At 39.2% G+C, this 15,081-nt stretch overlaps 1 pseudogene; it reads right to left on the bottom strand.

The window, feature by feature from the left end:
• Window positions 1-5,379: 5,379 nt before the first annotated feature.
• LOC100556096 (serine/threonine-protein phosphatase 2A catalytic subunit beta isoform-like) lies at window positions 5,380-14,568 on the bottom strand (annotated as a pseudogene).
• Between the last annotated feature and the right edge of the window lie 513 nt (window positions 14,569-15,081).

Genomic DNA, 15,081 nt, shown 5'->3' with positions numbered 1-15,081 from the left:
GTTGCTGTGAATTTTTCCTAATTAGGAAAAAAACAACTTTAGGAAGTCATTTTTATTCTTTTTACCCAGATGAATTTTTATTGGATTGTGAAATCTGCTCCCACAATTTGACAATTACACTTTGGAATCAAAATGGTTGATTTATTCGCATTCATAAGCCATCTGTTTTGATTGGCTATACTGATTTAGTGCATGAAGTTAATATTAAATTTTCTATGATGGATTTGAAATGAGTAGCCAGTGCTGACTGACATAATAAATAGGTTACCACAAATTCCAGATTAGAATTAGAATGCTTGAGAAAGAAATGCACTGAGTTTTGTTTTTTTAAAATGCAGAAGAAAAAGTAAAAGTGACAGATTTTTTAATCCATAAAGTAAAAGCTTAAACAATAACTAGCAAGATGGCCAAAGACCAGCTGAGATAATATTGGGCCAACTAAAGCTGTGCTGAATCCAAATCACTTTCTGTATAGAGATTTTGGAAAACACTTAACACCCTGGGGCCCATTCATACTATGCAATTACAGCACAGTGATTCCATTTTGACTGGTTTTGTTCCATCCTATGGAATCTTAGTATTGGAGGTTTATGGGTATATATATCTGTGTTTCTGAATTTAAGGCACTTTTTGACCCATGAATTTGTTAGAATTTATTTAGGCAAGTAATACTTTTTTCATGTCAGGAATGACTTCAGAAATTGCAAGTTGCTTCTGGTGTGAGAGAATTGGCTGTCTGCAAGGGCGTTGCCCAGGAGACGCCCAGATGTTTGATGTTTTACCATCCTGTGTGAGGCTTCTCTCATGTCCCCGCATAGGGAGACTGAGACAGGGTTTTTCCAGTTTCCTCTTCTCAAATATAGCGTACAGCACCTGGTATTTGCTCGTGGTTTCCCATTCAAGTACAAACCAGGACTGATCCTGCTTAGCTTCTAAGATTATTGGGGATCTGGTGCTGTTAGGGCATTTAGGTTCTTTTTGACAAATAATGATACTGATGGTATAAATACTTTATTGCATGCCATCTTTCTTCCTAATGTGATCCATGACAGCTTCCAAAACAATAAATTACAAATATTCACAAAAATGCAAAACAATTATTTTTATTCCATTTACTTTTATCTCATGTTTCTCCCAATATAGACCCATAACAAATACCTCATAAAATTGTAAAAAATGATTTTTAAGCATACATGCACATTTCATCATCATCATCATCATCATCATCATCATCATCATCATCATCATCATCATTTAATTACTTATTAATCGCCCTCCATCCACGATGCTCTAGGCGATTTACAAGATAAAATTGTAAAGGATAAAAATACATACATACAAATATTGATTAAAAATATTAAAATAGATTAAAAGCTCTAGTAAAGAGCCATGTCTTGAGCGCTAGGGTAAAAGGCCCCAACTCACGCATGGCTCTCATATAGGGCGGCAAGGCATTCCATAAAGCAGGGGCAGAAACAGAAAAAGCTCTGCGCCTGGTCCTTTCCAAGTGCACTTCTCTAGGACCCGGTACATAGAGTAAGTCTCTATGAAGAAATTATAAAATATTCCCATAAAAGGTCTGCTTGAACATAAATATCTTTCCTGCTAGCAAAAGGTAAATTTAAGGAGGGATATTTACTATCCTCAGGGCCCATCTTCACTAACCATTTAATACAGTTCAAAGCTAGTTTCAGACAACGAACTCCCACAAAAGAGCGTGAAAGAAAAATCTTAATATGCACCAGGACTCTGTGGTTTGTATATTCACCATCCAGGTTTCAACTGATTCCAGGATTTCCGCTGTAATCTTCTGCTAAGTGAAACAACTTTCCTCAGTATTAATTTGAAACTGTATTAAATGGTCAGTGTAGATGAGGCCTTAGCCTGAGAGCTCCTCTGGTGCCTCTAAACAAACTACAACCCCAGAACACCAAAGGATGCAGCCAAAAGGAGTTAAAGTGAAATCATAGTGATATAATTATACGGTGTGAAAGGGCTGCTGGACAAACTTTGTGCCATTGTCATGACTGTGTCCCTGGATTAGAAGAAGTTTGGACCTAGCATAACTCAGCCCATCCCTTTCTTTACCCCATATCCTGTCCACTTGATCCTTTTAGGTTTTTTCTGTCCATCCATAGAGTTTAGCCATCAGACCATATTTGCAGAGTGCAATGTTGATAAATCTCTAAGTTTAGAGGAAGTTTGTGCTTAACCATAATCTGTCACAGCTGTACATTTGAGTGTGGATTGCATTGCCCATCAGTTGTAGTTGCTACTGGTTTATGATGTCTTCATGAGCCTGTAGGTGGCAGCAGATGACAGCACAATGGTCCCCTTAGGTTTTCCTCTGGATTCTTCACCAGCCTCAGGGATCAGTACCTTAGGGTTCAAACTAAATATGACTCCATGCATATGATTCAAAAATGTTCCTAGACAGTCCATGCCTTTCTCTTCATTCCCAAATAGTAGACACCAATGGTGCCCTTTTACAGATCGGGGTCAGGTCAGTGGGCTTCAGCATTCCTCCTTCCCCAGGCCAATATTTTTTCTTCCTTGCTGCAGAAATAACCCCATGGAATCAAGGTGTAATAGTGATATCATGCTGTAATTCAAGAATATTACCAGATTACCCATAACTTTTTCTTAACAAAAGATGCCATGTGATGTCCCAGTGTGGACTAAAACCTTGGAGTTGAGGAGAAGAGGGTTGGCACATCTTCCCTTTGTATCCTATTACTAACAAAACACTTTCTCTTCCCAAGCTGCTATTTCCTCTAACATTGAATCAAAAGAACAACAAATCTGGAGCAAATACCAGCATATACTTGGTCTTCTCTTATTTTGAGTGGGGTTAGGCCTGCTCCTATAACTCTTAAGAGAGGAAATGCCAACCAAGGAAAGGAGATAATAGCACTCAGGGAGCAGCCATCCAAGTTCTACAAGGTAGGTGGAGATAAAGAAATGGGAGGTGGTTGCACTATCATAGCAGTAAAATAGTAGAGTGTTGGTCACCCCATAAATTGTCCATTCCAAATAATCTGGATAGTCATGATAGCAGTCTGGTTTGTTCAGGAATGAGACTGTTGTACACTATCGTGGGCCATACACAGATGGACTTGCTTGCTATCTCCCTCACATGTTCACCTTCAAATAGTTCAAAATCAGGAGATACCAAGATAGGAACTGAAATCATGAATCATAGTAGGACATTGTGGCATTGAATGTTTGCCATGTATTTCCCTTCAGGATGAGAAGGGCAGAATGTAAATACTGTAAATAGGTCACTGTAATTCTGCTCTCCATCCTCAAGGTTTATCTCCTCTTACACAGAAGACAGAGAGATGTTGATTCCTGCAGTATCTTCCTGGCAGCTTCATCTAGCCAGATTTCTGTGATACAGACTGAACCAGCACATGTATCCAAGATCTTGGATGGTTGTTTTCCCACTCATTAATCTGACATTTTCAACCCAAGGGTCCTGCTGATATGTCTATGTGAGATGGGAAAAGATTTCAGGTAACCAGCATATATTTATTAGGTAGCTTTATAAGCACATTATAGTATGCTAGTGGTGATACAAATTTTCCACTCACATGTCCTATATCACATATCTAACACCCCCATACATTCTCCCAATTGCCCATTGTGAAGAGAAAAGCTATGCAAGCCTGGCTAGAACCAGTCAGTCACAGCTCAGGAATTGTTGTGAAGTCTGACATACAGTGGGAGAAGGATACAAAGGCTTAAGTGCTATAGAGGAGTCAAATAGGGGAAGGATCTAATAGAATTAGGGCAGCCAGAGAAAGGGTGAAGAACTGAATGTTTTGGAAACTGTGAGTGAAAAAAGAGATCAGGTTTAAGTTATTGTATTAAGTTATTGTTTAAGTTATTGTATTATACAATACATTTTTACTTATTTTGTTTTTGAAACTATATTTGATTGTTCCATTGAAGAACTGATAAAGAGACTGGTCTTACCATGGTGAACTCATTGATCAACACACTTTTCGTACGTCTGATCGGGGTATTGGGTGGCAACCTGTGCTTGACGGGGTTGCACTCCCCCTGAAGGCGCAGGTCCGCAGCTTGGGGGTCCTCCTGGACTCTGCGCTGACACTTGAGGCCCAGGTGTCGGCCGTGGCTGGGAGGGCCTTTGCACAACTAAAACTTGTGCGCCAGCTGCGACCATACCTCAAGAAGTCAGATCTGACCATGGTGGTCCATGCCTTAGTTACCTCTAGACTGGATTACTGCAATGCGCTCTACGTGGGGCTGCCTTTGAAGACGGCTCGGAAACTACAACTAGTACAACGATCGGCAGCCAGGTTTCTAACTGGGGCAGATTACAGGGCGCGCTCAACGCCGCTGTTTAAAGAGCTCCACTGGCTGCCATTTATTTTCCGAGCCCAATTCAAGGTGCAGGTTATCACCTACAAAGCCCTTAACGGTTTGGGACCCACCTACCTTCGAGACCGCATTTCCCCCTATGAACCCGCACGACCTCTTCGCTCGTCGGGGGAGGCCCTCCTCTCGCTTCCACCAACTTCGCAGTTGCGGTTGGTGGGGACGAGGGAGAGGGCCTTCTCCGCCGTGGCCCCCCGGCTGTGGAACTCGCTCCCCAGGGAGATTAGGCAGGCCCCTACCCTACTCTCATTCAGGAAGAGCCTGAAAACTTGGCTATTCCAGAAGGCCTTCGTTGACTGATCCTTGTGGGATCATGTTATTTACCTATTAAGCAGTAGACCCTCTGGATTGTTTTTAGGATTCATTCAGCACTTTAAGTATTACACCTGCTGTATAATTATCCCTCCCTGATAACTTGATATTGCTTTGCACCTTGGCCTGGATCTTTTGACCCAAATCGGGATTTTAATATTATTGTGTATATTGACTTTTATGACTGTTTTTAATCATGTTGAAGTTTTACTGCTCGGTTTAATGTTTTATCTGATTTGTGCTGTCGTGTCTGGGCATGGCCCCATGTAAGCCGCCCCGAGTCCCTCCGGGGAGATGGGGCGGGATATAAGAATAAAATTATTATTATTATTATTCTATGACTCATTGTATATTTTATATAGACTTAATTAAATCAAATTTCTATTTGAGCTAAAACTTTTTAAAAATCTAACAAGAACCCCTGAAAATGACTTTTAATTGATAATTTAATGGTTACAAAAGGATACCACAACACCTGTTGAAAACTCTTGAAAACTGCGTCAATACACTTTGACAGAAATCAAGTTCAGTGGACACTCGAGTGCAAGTCCAGTTTTTCTTTCCCCATTGTGTTTCTTTTTTTATTATTTATTCATTTATTTTAATGCCATAAACTGGTTTATTGGCCAACAATGTTGCTTCAGCATGCAATTAACTGGTTAATTCTAAAGTGGTCACAGTCACTGACAGACAAGAGGCTTTGTATTTCAATATGGCACATCTTTTGGTCCATGTGAAAACAGGTTTCAAAGTTAAATGTTTTCTGACATTTTGGAGTAACTGTTGCTCTTCCCATATCCTTCCCATATCCTTTAGGTCAACTTATGGTTCATGGCAATACTGTACAATTGTAAAATCCCATTATAGGAAGTAGTCTAGAGTGCAATGAGTGACATGTGCTTCACCTCTGCGTGGTGCAGGATCAAACTGCAAAAATGAGTATTTCAGAATATCATCTAGTTCCATGATTGCACCTTGGTTACCACAACAGTAACAGTAATTTGGAGCACTGAAAATTGTTACTACATTCCGATCATGGCACCAATTGTATCCCTCCATTACCAACTGATGAGCTCTTGAAACCAAGGTAAGGCCATTAGCATGGTTGAAAGTTTCTGAAATATCTTGCTCAAAAGTATAACCAGCTCCTTGAGGTGAGATGCCCCAACCACCATGATCATCAGGGTCTGACCACAGCAAATCGCATATTGGATCCTCATGTGCAACTTCTTGTAGGAAATCAATTGCTCTGATATGATCCAGTGTAACTATAGACCGAGAGAGGCCACCATATAGACAGAAAATCTGCCCATCCACCAAGGCAGTTAGAGGAAGATAGTCAAAAAGGTCTGTGAAATATTTCCATACGTTAGTGTTTTCCTATTTCCTTAAGCACTCATCATAGAAGCCATAAATTTTGTGTTTCTTATGTATTTTTTAAAATCTTTAGTTGAAATGACCTTTCATTTGTAGCTGTTGACACTGGTAATGTTGCAGAAATCTGAAGAATTTTCTTCACATTTGGAAAAAACTATCACAGGCAAGATATGCTTCCAGTGCCATTGATGGTTTTTCTGCAGGTGTAATCTTTTTCCATTTTCTACACCGCAGGTCAAACTCTTCCATCGATATGTCAGTATCTTGAAGGCATTCATTGTAAAGTTCTGTGCACTTGTTCAAGTTGGATTTTAAATGGCCACAATTAATAGGGAGGAACACTTACAGTTCCTGAACTACTTCCATGTGCCTTGTAAACATTTCTTGAAGCTGACTGCAGAAAAAGTCCAGAAATTGGATGTACACATTTAACCTGTAATATTCCATTGCTGTTGGTGAAGTTGCTGGTGTGTCTTTTACAACTCTGCCTTGAACAGATGCAAGGAATACTAACTTCTCCAACCATAGTCTCCACTACTAATCATACTGTATCAAAGATCTCCTGAAATTAGGATTGTTGTATGTTTTCCGGGCTGTATGGCCATGTTCCAGAAGTATTCTCTCCTGACGTTTCACCCACATCTATGGCAGGCATCCTCAGAGGTTGTGAGGTATATATTTCCATAAAATACATATTAAAATACACAAAACAAAAGTTAGATACAGAGTGGAAGTTTAAAATTCGGCATTAAAACATGTCAACAGTCTCTTAGAAAATGCCAGGGAGCTGCACATAGAATCTGTGAAAGAATTTCAGGAGGTATATATCACAACCTCTGAGGATGCCTGCCATAGATGTGGGTGAAATGTCAGGAGAGAATACTTCTGGAACATGACCATACAGCCTGGAAAACATACAACAACCCTGTGATCTCGGCCATGAAAGCCTTTGACAACACACTGTCCTGAAATTCTTTCACAGATTCTGTGTGCATCTCCCTGGCATTTTTAAAGAGACTGTTGACATGTTTTAATGCCAAATTTTAAACTTCCACTCTGTGTCTAACTTTTGTTTTGTGTATTTTAATATGTATTTTATGGAAATACATTTTAATATGTGTATACTATGGAGTGATTTTAAATGATTATGTGTTTTGATTATGTGTTTTAGCAGTGTTGTAACCCAACTCGAGCCGTGAGGAGTGGTGGGTAAAGTAAAATAATAATAATAATAATAATAATAATAATGTTGAAGACTACAGAAAATGTCCATATTTAATCTTTGTCATGTTTTGCTAAGCTGAAGGGATGATGACAGCATCACCCCTTCAGCTTAGCTTCATCCTTTCTTAGGATGTGTGTGGTTACCACAAATTCAGTATTCAGAACAGCTAAAAGAAGATGTCCAACTTCAGAAAAAGTCTCACTCCATAGAGGATTCTCTTTTAGTTCTTCAAGTGTTCTCACCACCACACTGTAAAGTTCAACAAAATGTAAAACTGCATCATGTCACTCAACCAAAAAGGTTGCTTCCTCTTGATTCAAGGAAACAGTATTATATATTTTTCTTCAACAGTCTGATGATGCTTTGGAGAAATTGTATACAGATGATATTGTTCCTTGGCAGTTTTTGACAAGTGGGATGCTTCAAATCTTTGCTAAGGCTAGATCTGGCTGAGTGAGCAGTGCAGTGGATGTAGACAGCCAATGATTACCTTTACCTCAACTGCTCCTCTAAACATCACACAGTACTTACAGAGTGTACCTTGTACATGAAATGAGTAGGCTAACTAGGAAAAACTGTTGAACCATTTCTGTTGGAAGCTTAGATGCCCCTTCTTATCCTCAGAAAATACATATCCTCGCAATGGAGTCTGTAGATTTTGAACTAATTGAGCTTTCACTTGGTCATCAGTAACAGTCTTGTTCATATAAAGTGTAAGGTCGAACAATGACACAGCTTCTTGTCTTTGCTTCTGATCCATGGTTTCTTTGCCAGGGCTTAGATTAGATGAGCCTGTGACAGACACCTCAGTTCCCACAGTTTCCTCAATTTTCACCTGCAATCCAGGTGTGTATGTTCTGGGATCTTCATCAGTACCAGCTGTTGCAGTGGTTTACAACCTGCTGCCTTCTTTGTCTTCAATATTTGGCTTTTTCTTTTTTGCCATGAACTCAAAAATATTCAGTTGCTTTGACAGATGTTTAGGCATTTTCTGGACTCTGGTGGAAACACTATCAGCAACTCACAGGGCTTTAAGTCTCAGAGTAGCAACTCAGGCTAGCAGACAATTGTACAGGAAGACAACGGTGTTTCATGCCTTCCTTTTATACTCCAGTGGAATGAGTAAGAAGGTGTATGAAAGAACTCTGAAAGGGGGAAGAACAAGGGAGCTGTGATGTGACTATTTTCAGGTGTTTTTAAAATAATATTTCACAAACTATTAAAGATAATTATATGGGGTAAAAACAAATGAAACCACACAATAAAGTTTATAATTGTGTTCAAATTTCATGAAAAAATGTTAATTAGAATAAACAATATAGCATTTTGAAAGATCTCTTATACATATATTTTCACTTGAAATTGAAATATCTAACATCCAAGATATATGACCCACATATATCATTACATTATTAGAAACTGCATAAAATATCCTTTGTCTGGTACCAAGTTATCAAAAAATATTTGATAGTTTAGAAGAAATTAAGGTATAAACTTTTAAAGCAAGCACAAATTATCATAGTTGTTATATATACCTGGAAACATCATAAATTGTATTTAAACCTAAGTTTTTCTTATGGAGTTTAATCCGGGGAGTCCAATTCTGATGTCAATTGCATGGATTACATCATCTTCACGTCAAAAATGTTGATAAAACATTAACGACATCAAAACTTGGTCGCTTCCACTATGTCGACTATTGTTACTATTTCAATGTAAATTGGTGGAAAGGTAGATAATGATAGTGTGAATAAATGATCAAAATTTGGTTGAGAAAGTGCTCACAGTTCTGAAGGAACTCTAATTTTTCTTGTCATAGACTTAGAATGGGGATTGGTTAGCCAGTTAAAATTCATGGATAAATCAGTTTTTTAACCTGAAAAATTTTGGGATGGGGAGGGATTGAACTCACATAGAACTTTGGGCTTATTTAATCCAGTTCCTCTCTTTTTTCAGCTGCTCTAAGAAGTGAATCCAGGCCTTCCCACCTCCCTAGAAAGATACTCGTAGATCCGGAAATCAAATTTCTTCTGATGAGACATTGAAATCTGATGATGACATTGGGATCTGGAAGTAGAATTTGCAACTTTGGAGAGCTACTACTAATGATGTGTAATGTGGTTACCCTTCACCAAGGGAGATATTTGGTGGTTTTACTAGTATTTCCAAAAACAGGTGAGTTGGCATCATTTAAAACCACAGTCTAATTCTATGTGCTTTGCAACCCTTAATTAAGTAGGTCTAAAAACCAAAATTCAATCTGTTCTAGTTTCATTTAAGGAATACCATCACAGTTCTACTTTTTAAGATTGATTTCTTTTTATTGGTAAGAGGGGTTCCCAAGTTCAAAAATATACCCAATGTATTATTTAAAAGAATAAAATGTCCCCTATGAAATTATGAGTCAATCTCATAAGGGATGATTCTTTTCAAAATAATTGTGAGCAAGCTGATATCCCATTCCTTCCCCAAAGTAACCATAGCACAGGATCTTTAAAGGAGAGGCACGAACCCATAGCTTGGAGGTCAATGGTAGCAAATTTTGTTTTAACAAGTCTGATAAAAATCTGCTGAGCAACATCCACCAAGGGCCAACAGTGCTTGGCTGTCTCAGTAGCAATGGGAGATGAATTTGAATAGCAGTGTCTCACACACACCCAAGTGGATCTGGCCAAACATAATTGAGCTCAGCCAAGGGCCTCTTCGGCACGATGGGTAATGCATTTGAAATGCTGAAGAGGCTTAAAAATGTCTGATTATGATATGGATGAATGATAATTTGATGGCTACAGCTTCTAATAGACCGAGACACTATGTTTAGTGCTGAGGTGCAATAAAACTGTTCCAGACGCTGCTATTTTTGGATTTTCATGTGTGCTCAAGGATGTGTATACATATAAGAACATCTTAGCGGGATGATTACCAATGGAGAAAAAAAAGAGTACAAAAGAGGAGAAAAGTGTACAAAATTTGAGGCTGCCAATCTATATATGTATACATGAACATTTAGGTATAATTACTGAACATTAAGTAGGAAGAAGAGGCATTTGACCCGAGCAGGAAAAATTGTGACTAGGGGCCCTTCTACACAGCCATATAACCCAAAATATCAAGGCAGAAAATCCCACAATATCTGCTTTGAATTGGGTTGCCTGAGTCCATACTACCATATATTCCAGTTCAAAGCAGAAAACATGTGATTTTATTCAGCTGCATGGAAGTGGCCTAGGTAACCTATGGTCCTATCTGCTTAGTCTTCAGAGCCTAGCTTTGCTTAATTTCCTTGCATTACTCTCCATTCTTCTTACTTCTACCACTTTCCTTTGGTTCTTTAGCTTTAAAATGAATTCCAACAGAGTCGTCCTTCTAATAAGATTCCTTTAAGATGAGGACATACCCTTGACTACCTGTTGGGTAGAAGATTGTTTTGTGTGATATATGACCATCTTATATCTTCTGCCTTAGGCAGAAGGGTTAAAAAGGAGGTTAAGAAGGGTGGAGTAAGTGATGAGCTCAGTTGTGCCAGATCTATTATCCCCACAGTCTAGACACCAAGTTAGATTAAAGTCAGGGAAATTCTAAGTAATTTCCATTATTCCAGGCCAGAAGGAGTTTGGCTTCAATAGACCTTCAGCTGACCTAGTGTCAACTCAGCTGCTCTTCAGTTTATGTGAGTTATGGTTGCTCTCTACATCTTATGGTTTGTCTTAACTAGAATATACTTATTCAGTCCATGTAAACTTATAACTAAACACTTACCTATGGTCTGTTGAGTCAATAGGTCTCAGATGACCCATTAGATTTAAGCCACTGCAGTTTGGTATATTCTTATTTTCATGAATATACATTCCATGTGTGCTTTCCCCAATACATACTATTCAGACACTTTTGATGGAGAACTACAACATAAAATGCAAAGTGTGAATAGCTGTGTCTTGGGAAGTGCAAATTAGGTAAGTTCACATTAAAATATGAACTGAAAATATTTCTCCCCTATCCCTCATTGTAGCAGAAAGGATTTTACATTCACAACCTGAATTGCCATAGTGTGCCAGAGCATGGGCTGTTTATTTTATAAGGGGATTTGAATATTGTAAAACTGAACAGAGTGCAGGTGTTTGTATTATGAGCATTCCACAAGCACCTTGCAGATGACTCAGGATCTTAGCACGAAAAAAAATTAGAGAAGGAATGTGTTTTGGGAAATCTTCAACCTAAGAAGCTTGAGGCATCTGAGAAAGTAAATTTTAGAAAAATCATTGGAGTGAAAGTTGAGGAATCTGACCTTTCATTAAAATTGAACGTGCTGATTTCAGTTTTGTGGCCTTGGTAGCTTGCCAAAATTGGTTATTGCATGACAGATAGGGTCCAGGTTTTTTTTTTTAACTGAAACAGAATAGCTGATAATATTCAAGCATTTTTCTGAAAACAGCAATAGTGTGGGCTTGTCACATCTGTGGGGTTCGGTTCCAAGAACTGCTGGAAATATGGAAAATGTGGATGACTAAGTCCCATATTATTAAATGGTGCTGGTATTAATGTGCACCCTTCCCCCACATTCACATCATTCCTATTGGCTAATATGGGGTGTGATAATCCATGGTTGACTGAAATCATGGCTCCAGATCCGATGGTTCTGGAAGGTCCACTGTACTTTGGTGTAGATGCATTTACAGAGGGATTAAAGTGTCCCTTTTAATGTATTAATTAATATAAAAGTATTTTAGATGAGAAAATATTCATTTTAATATTGTCATGGTGGCGCACCGGGGTAAATCGCTGAGCTGCTGAACATGTTGACCAGAAGGTCAGTGGTTCGAATCCATGGTACGGGGTGGGTTCCCATAGTTAGCCTCAGCTTCTGCCAACCTAGCAGTTCAAAAATGTGCAAATGTGAGTAGATAAATAGGTACCACTCAGGCGGGAAGGTAACGGCGCTTCATGCAGTCATGCTGGCCACATGACTTAGGAGGTGTCTATGGACAAGCCTGGCTCTTCAGCTTGGAAATGGAAATGAGCACCAACCCACAGAGTCGGACTCGACTAGACTTAATGTTAAGCGGAAACCTTTACTCAATATTACCATATGAAATATAAGAACATTTCCAAATTTTAGCCGGGGTTGGGGAGAAGGAACCGTTTACATGTGTATGAAATAAAAATCCTTGGCGAGTGCTATGGGTTGTAATTTAAGTAGTAGGAAGACAAAATGATTTTTAGGAGAGATTTGTTCCATTTTGAGATAGTCATATAAAAGGGAACATGAGGAAGGAGACTTTCCAGACCTTGCCAATTTGCCATGACGTAGGTCCCTGGATTAAATTTGCTGTTGTTATTTAATGCTTGGTTTAAGTCCCCTTTTCTTTTCATTCTTTCTTTTTCACAAATCATATTTTCTCTTCCATCTATTCACACTAAATCACCCTGAGCACAGTGCGATATTCTTTTGAGTAAACATGCACAGGATTGCACAACACATCACTGTACGCTACTGATTCTCATCCTGGGAAAAAGGCGGGGTATCAATCCAATAAGTAAATTTCTTAAAAAATAAAACAGCTTTCCCCCCGGGAAAACAAAATCCTCATGCTATTGAAGACAATAAATTCACTTCTGTGTTAATCTTATTTGCTACTTTTGCAAATTGATGGTCCCAGGGCCAGTTCTAGATGACTTGTTCATTCTTAGTTGGAGATGTGAGAGACTGGGAAAGTTCCCCAAGAGCAATAAGGCACTATAGACCCTGGGAATGAAGCCAGGAGCAGCTTGAGACCAGCTAAATTTGGGGAGCTTTGGACAGCTTGTTCTTAATTCTAAATTAATTAAGTTTGACAGAGAAGTATTAAAGAAATGCTCAGCTGGGTGCTCCTCTGTGCCCACCCCCTGCACCTGGACGGCAATAGCTGTGTCGGGAGGGGGTGCCCGCAGCTGAAAGATGGGGTGTGGGATAGGAGGAAAAACAGGCACCTCTATTGGGACTTATGGAGCTTTATGCTACCTTGCCCTACTCTAAGATCTGTTAAGGTTAAAAGTTACAGGAGCCTTGTCATGGATCCAGTGTGCCAACCCTAGGTATGGGATACATCCTTCCACAAGCATGTAGCCTCTTCCCCACAATTATAAGTGTAACTCGAACTTCCTATTCAAGCATTGTGTGCAACCAGCTGTCGTTTCATTTGATGAGTTCTTAATTGGTTCAAAATAGATGGATGTACAGCACACTTCTTTCCTGAGACAGTGGTATATCCTTGCAATATGTGAGGTGTTGGCATGTATTGAAAACTCCCAAAGTGGCCTGCTGGAGCATTGGTATTGGTGCAAAAGGGAAATAATTTGGACTGGAAGCATACTATCAATTAGCACTGGAGTACATAGAGCAACCTACAAACACTTCGCTGGGCAGGGGGCGGGGGTATTTCTTGAATTATGAGTACATGAAACCATGGATATTGAGCGGGAGGCCATAATGCTCCAAACAGTCTAAGAGTTACACATTGCACCACAATTACAAATGTGAAATTCATCAAACCTTTTTCATGGACAGCATTTTTAAAGGGGGCATTTTTCATCTTAAAATTGTGATGACCTTTGATCCAGATCAGGAAAACAATCCAGATTAGGATTTCATGAATGCTCTTTCATCAATAAAAATGTAGCCAGGTTATTACAATAACACTGGAAGGGCCAGAGGCTCTTTGCCCTTGCTGTGGACAATGCATTAAACACCAAGGAAAAGGAATGATTGAAATGTGGTCTGGTTCTAGATGGTGGAATGCAAGGCTTTGAGTTCCCTGTAAGGAAATCTATCTAGCTGTGGCTAGTGTACAGTCCTTTACAGAACCAGGGTGCCAAATTATGAACATTTGGAAAACGTGAATGTGATGCACATACGTTTATTTTCCTCATACAAAACCATAAAGCATTGCAAGCTAGCAGTTGTTTAACTACACGTATAAATGGAAATTCCTGCATTGCATAATATATATCTATTTTAGGCTGAGTCGGGACATCTGCTTGGACAATACCATCTGCTTGAACAGTAACAGAGATTCTTCAGCCAAAGTTTATCCCAAGACATTTTTCTGAGAAATGTTCTGAGATTTTTTCCCCTTTTTCTATATTTCTCTCTTGAAAAAGAAATCTAAATTTCCTTCATCAATTATCCAGTACCAACGGTCATGGTCTAAATAGAAGGAAACCCCAGGCCTGACCTGTTCTGTTGTATCCATCATTTTGGTGCCATCTGCCATTTCCCTTACCCCTCCTGTCTCAGAATAATGTGAAATCCAGGGATGGCCTGGTTGCCAACAGATAAATAAAACTAGGGTAGTGGTAGTATACAATATCACTGCTAAGGGTGACAAGCCTAAAAGCAACTGTTGGTGGTTTCTTCCATCTCCTGAAGAAGCCAGCAAAAAGTTTCTTCCTACACATAGTTTCTCTGTCCATGAATAGAGTGGAGGCCATTTGCACTGAGTAGCTCTCCCAGGACTTGGACAGAAATCTTTCCTAGATCTGTAGCCTCAGATTCTTGTAACTGAATGTGTGAAAGGATGAATCTTGAGACTTTTACTTGCAAACCACAGAAATGTGTCTCATCCCTCAAGGCTAAAGTGGGATCAGAGTTCCTGTTGTTTCCAGTGCAATATTCGGTCCAACATATGAGAGCAAAGGAGAGTTTCCCAGAATGCATCTGATCTACAGGCATTGGTCATTAAGATCTGTAAGGTCATAACTCTGCATGATATAATATTTATGTAGGC

This window comes from Anolis carolinensis, chromosome 1 (assembly GCF_035594765.1).
Source record: "Anolis carolinensis isolate JA03-04 chromosome 1, rAnoCar3.1.pri, whole genome shotgun sequence".
Lineage (NCBI taxonomy): Eukaryota > Metazoa > Chordata > Lepidosauria > Squamata > Dactyloidae > Anolis > Anolis carolinensis.
Note: the sequence above shows the minus strand (reverse complement) of the source record. Positions and strands in the feature narration are given on the sequence as shown.